The sequence below is a fragment of the Ursus americanus genome, chromosome 2 (genome assembly GCF_024610735.1).
Source record: "Ursus americanus isolate L20-20 chromosome 2, mUrsAme1.1.p, whole genome shotgun sequence".
Lineage (NCBI taxonomy): Eukaryota > Metazoa > Chordata > Mammalia > Carnivora > Ursidae > Ursus > Ursus americanus.
The window spans coordinates 63,850,900-63,857,000 of record NC_142128.1 but is presented as its reverse complement, the minus strand read 5'-3'; the positions used below and the strand labels follow the sequence as shown (position 1 = coordinate 63,857,000).

Below are 6,101 nucleotides of genomic sequence, written 5' to 3'. Positions count from 1 at the left end.
TTTCTTCATTTACATACTTCTCTCCCCAACATAATGAGTATCTTGAGGGCAGGACCATATCTTATTAAGTACATAGTATGGACTGAATAAATATTTGTGGAGTAGGTTAATAGAAAACAAAGATTGTCAGATTATATGAGTAATCATCAGAGCATCTGATTTATAAAATGATGCAATAAAATTTCAAACGAGACAAAATATCCTTTCAGAACAGCATCAAAAAGTGAGTGAACTTAACCATACTCAATTAGCTCATAACAGAGCAAATGGGTGACTGGAATGATAATTCACACTACAGCATGTTGAATGAACTAGTAAAAGAGAAATTCAGCCAAAGGAAGCCAGACAACTTTATCTTGGAAGAATTGGAACAGAGGGGCTCTATTCTCATTTGGCATTTGCTTGATGTTGTTCCTGTGTTTAGAAATGTACATGATATTCTCAACATTTGCTGCAACATGGACGGCACTGGAGGAAATAATGCTAAGTGAAATAAGTCAAGCAGAGAAAGACAATTATCATATGGTTTCTCTCATCTATGGAACATAAGAACTAGGAAGATCGGTAGGAGAAGAAAGGGATAAAGAAAGGGGGGGTAATCAGAAGGGGGAATAAAGCATGAGAGACTATGGACTCTGAGAAACAAACAGGGCTTCAGAGGGGAAGGGGGTGGGGGAATGGGATAGACTGGTGATGGGTAGTAAGGAGGGCACGTATTGCATGGTGCACTGGGTGTTATACGCAACTAATGAATCATCGAACTTTACATCAAAAACCAGGGATGTACCGTATGGTGACTAACAAAATATAATAAAAAATATTATTATTAAAAAAAAGAAGAAGAAATGTACATGATAGGGACTCCAGGGATATTCCAGATCCTTCACCTAAGGGCCTGCTCTTGTGGCCACAATGCAACACTTGTGCTGAGTTACCCTCTGTGCCAACCTTTCAACTGCACACGTCCCTTTGCCCCTGCACGGTACTAGTTTAAATCTTGGTCCATGGCAGCCCTTAGAGGCTATGATACTTCTGCTCCTGTTCTCAATTTCAGGCATTACACAGTCTTGCAGTGACATAAGTACGCAAGTCATAAGTGTACAATGATATACAGCATACAGACAGTCCATTATTGACTGCACTAGTCCTGTTTGGCTTTAATGGAAAAGTTGTTAAAGTTGATATCAGTTAGGATATGCTAAGATGGGCCCATCTGTGTGTTACATTGGAAAAATAAGCCGGAAGATTGTTGGGGGACTTCATTTTTGCTAGCATCTTTCTTTCTCCCATTTTAGGTTTTAATCTTGAGACTAAGTGTTTGCTTCAGTCTCATATACTTTGTTAAAATCTTTTTTTTCCACATGTTTATGCCACACTCCTGTGTTTCTTCCAGGCCCATAACATTTTAAATTACCCTAAATTGTAGCAGTTGACATGTTACATAATAAATGACTTTTTTTTTCCTGTTTCTTCAAGGCAGGATAGATAACCTTATATTGTTGCATGTCTGGAGACCAGAGAAATCACTCAACAGATGTCTATCTGATTTAATTTACTTTATGAAATGCTGAATGTATGGAAGTTGATAGACTCCTACTAGTTAATATTAAAATACAAAGAAAGCCCTACCAAATACAGATGCAATGTTACTTAAAAATTGGTAAAGAAGAGAACATAGGTGTAGGCAAATTGTTATTAATATTATTAATATGTTCATATCTATTTTAGTAAGAGTCCGAGTAAGAGATTGGAAGTGAAGGTCAGGATGTATTGCATACACACTTAAGGTCGAACCCAGCCACCTTCATATTTTGTTCCCACATCTATAGTTTTCTGAAAAGATTTTTTAAAAGCTATGTAGTCTCAGGATTATCAGTTAGCCTCCTAGGAGATTCCAGATCCTGCCACCATTACATGCTTTGTGATTCACTTATTCATTTCTGGAGGCCAAGGACGAGGTTGGGCACAAGCAGGTGTGGTGTATAGTGTATGACTTCATTGTCTTGCAAGTTACTCAACAAGAGAAGCCTCCAAAGGAAACCAACAAAAAGAAAGAGCTGTAAAGTGGTGAAAAATAGAGAAAAAAGGGGGGCATTTTTTTCTCTTTATAAAGGGTTAAAAGGTAGATCTTAAAATCCTGTCTCTAGAGCTAAGAGCAAAGACAGCATAGCTTATTGTTATGAATAGTAATTATAACAATTGCCAACTTTGATCTTATCGTGTACTATGTACTAGGAACTGTTTGATTTTTCATCACGGTAAACTCTGTAACTACTGAGAGTATTCTCAGGTGACGTGAGAAAAATGAGAAAACACAGTCATTAAGTGAAACTCAGAGCCCGTGACCAGTACAAGTGGGGGCTGATGCTTGTATTTGGGCCCTTTCACCCTGAGGCCAAAGGGTCAATAACTATGCCGTATTGCTCTAAAAACATATCATGTAAATCCACACTAACAAATAGAGAAATGTACAAAATTCCATTATTAATTCATTTCATGAATTACCAAAATTCATGATTTTTAGAATATGTCTAGAATATAGAAATAGAACCTGCATATAGAATATAGAATAGAAATGGCTAATTGTTTAAAAAGAGGCAGAAAGACAGTATGGCAAGACTAGAAAATAAAAAAGCTGTCGGCTTTATACTTAAAAATCCTCTAAGCAGATTTAGTTTTAACAATTTTCTTTAAAATATTCAAGGTTTGAACATTCAAGGTACAGTTAATTTACTTGTAGTTGAAATTCTATCAAAACAAATAAGACAAGTGAGAATTTCTAATTGATTTTCATAAAGTCAGCAAATGTGACAGTGATAGAGCATAACAAGAGAAAAATAACAAATAACATTTCGTATGGAAAGAAAAGTGGCATAAGCTTTAAGAAAAATTTTTTTAAACTAAAAACTTAATCTAGCTTGCTGTGTCTCATTTACTCCTTAAAGGTTTACCTTTTGCTCATTGTACCTCTTTCCAACATGACTTCTCACATGACTGGAGGGTTTTAATATCTGTGTTAAATTGTCTTCTGGGAATTAAGATAGCCCCTTCTATTCTTTTATCACAAGGACTAAAAAGACTGGTAACTACATCTCTGCCAATGAAATGCAAGGTTGAGGGGCAAAGAAGCGGGAGCCATTATTACTCCATTGGCAATGGTGACAAGATGCCAGGCTTTTAGAAAGCGGCAGACATAAAATTTTGTTTTTAGGAGTGACTCTGCTTCAGGGCTGCAACCACTGAGGTTTTTGGTAAAAATTTCCTGTGATTCTAGCACTTCTGGGCTTCTAAAATGGTGTAGCTTTTCCAATGGTTTTGTATGCCCCTTAATCTCTGTAGTAAGTCACTTCCAGCCTAAAATATCCAGAGCGATTGATGGGGGTTTGTTTTGTTTTTTTGTGTTTTTTTTTTGTCGTTGTTACACTCTTGACTGTTATTTGTCCCTGAAGCAATCTTTGCTAAAAGATTATAAAATACAATTTGAGAAGGCATCTGACTTATTCATATTTGAAGGTAATAATGATCTCTCTATCAGACAGGAATGAATATTGATAATCCATGACATGTTATGGGAAAATAGCTCATTAAATTATTGGATATATTTACCCAGAATAAAGTGTCATTAAAGGCAAGGATTTTGGAGAGCAATGGGTTCTGCAATGCAATATTGCTGTGGAAATGACCATAGAACTTGTGGGTGGGCTGAAATTTCTCATTACACAAGAGAACTAACAGGAAATAAATAACATTCCTGAATTGTATCCTTTATAATACACTGGTAAATCTAAGCAAAGCGTGTTCCTGAAACCTGTGCTCCATTCTAGCAAATTATCAAATTGGAAGATGGCATCATGGGAACCCCAACTTATAGACTGTCCCTCAGAAGTACAGGAGGTTCAAGAGTTGTGAGTGGTGTCTGAAGTGGGAGACTGAGCCTTTTACTGAGACCCTTCTATGTAGGGTCTGCATTAATTCTGGGTAGTTAGTGTCAGAATTAAATGGAATTGTTAGACACTGAATTGGTGTCTGGATAACTGGAGAATTGGTTCATGTGAGAGAAAAACACACCCGTTTGGTGTCAGAAGTGTTGTGAGTAAACAGACTGAAGGCTAGCCTGTGAGATGTGCTCTAGTATCTGCCTGACACTGCAGAGAAGGTTCCTGCTTCCGCGACTATGGATCTAGAAGCCAACAGGTAGAATAGTAGCAGCTCCCTCACCATTACACTAATAGGTCACAAAGTTTTGTGTTCCAATTTTGCAATATTGCTTTCTACTAGTTTATATTTTGGGGCAATGAGAGAAAGATAATTCCCTCTGGGGACATCATGGTTCCATTTGAGGGAAAGTCAAGCTTTCATAGGGATGTTGTATGGTTCTCATTCCTCTGAACAAACAGACCAAAAAGAGTAATACTGAACTGGCTGAGATGATTATCCAGATTGTCCCTTATACAATATGGGTAAACAGGGTTTTCAGCCCAGAATATTACTTCATAGCAAGTGCTCATTATTAATCAGATCCTATAGCAACCCAACACATACAGGACCAGTAAAGAATGTGTCAGAAGTTTCATGAACATGTGGTATGATTTAAAAACATGATCAGCTGTGGTCCTGAGGGCAAAAGAGAGAGTGAATGAACAGTAGAAGAATAAAGTCATCAAATTCAACAGCAATCTGTGGCCAGTTGCAGCTACGAATACTGCAGTAATTATGTATATTTACTTTTCTTATTTCATTAGCAAATAAGAAATCAACTTGTACACAATTGTCTATTTATTTTCCTCTTCTCCTATTATAACTGTTTCATATAAAAGACGTTGCTTGTGAACAATCATACAGTTGTCTTAAATTATACAACATTAAAAAAATTAATTGTGCCTGAAGAGTAATCATAACTCAGATAGAAATAGTTATAAATGGATTTTTTTTAAATATATGGAATTCTTTTCTTCCTTTTATTCTGTGTGAAGGGATTTGTTTTAGCAAACATAACTGTATTCCCACCATGTGGAAGCGTGATTCTGCAGTCTGGGTATAGGTGAGTATTATAAAGTTTAGTATTCTGGATATTTATTAGGAAATACTTTTTGGATCAACCCCTGTGGAAGAGAAAGGGAAGAAACAAGATGAGTCAGAGGGAAAAGTTGAGTTGCACTGGTCAGAGGTCAGTTCCCAGGGTGAGCTCTGGATCGGAATGGCTTAGCAGAACCGTCAGGTGTTGGCTCACAATTACCTGGCCTTTCTCCATGATAAGCCCCTGGGTGTGCACTGCCCCCGGGGGGACAGAATATTGAGTGAAACGACTCTCTGTCGCAGAGGTGATCCCTGAAAGGCTTCGTGGCATTCACAACATCAGAACAACAAAGTTCGACTTTGAAGTGGAGGGGACCCGAGTAACAGGGCTCCATGTGCCCCACACATGCTGTTGCTGGTGCGGTTGTTTCCATTTAAATATGTGTTCAAGGCTATGATGGAAGCATCGCCAAAGGGGTAAACTGCACCTATTTTTCTGTTGGCAACTTAGCACCATTTAGTCTTTATGCTTTCTTGTCTATTGCTAGATCTGGAAGCCTGAGAACTACATTCTGCCAATTTAAGGAAATCACGTGGGAATTTGAACGTGGAAGAGAAGCAGAAGCAATCGTAGCTTCCGGCTGCAGCAGGCAGATGGGTGGATTTTGTAGGATGTGAGGTTTTGCCAGTGGCTCCCAGCTATTTTCCTGAAAAACACCCACTTTCATACTGCAGATGACTGAGAACATTGGAAGGATTGTCTGCGATTCCTGACTTTTTTGATTTCTTGATGCTTCCTTCCCCAATCTGTCATATCACGATGTAAGTTTAGTCTTCTCTGTATTAAATGGCTTTAAGTTCAAAGTACTAGAGAGATTTGCTTCCACCTGTCTCTCTGCCCCCCCCCCAGTTTGTTAAATTATCTTAGTGACTCACCCTTTGTCATGTCAGAGGCAAGCTTCCAACAATATCAGTGTAAAACAGCCCAGTTTCTGACACCAAACTCCTGAATTTCCAGCTGTATTCTAGTTACGGCACAATGACTCCAACTAATAAATGAAGTAAACAGAACTGACAACCTACCA

The 6,101-nt window shown here is 38.0% G+C and overlaps 1 pseudogene; it reads right to left on the bottom strand.

Annotated features, from left to right (window-relative positions):
- Positions 1-311: 311 nt before the first annotated feature.
- On the bottom strand, positions 312-5,251 carry LOC123802251 (rRNA-processing protein FCF1 homolog pseudogene; annotated as a pseudogene).
- Positions 5,252-6,101: the final 850 nt, after the last annotated feature.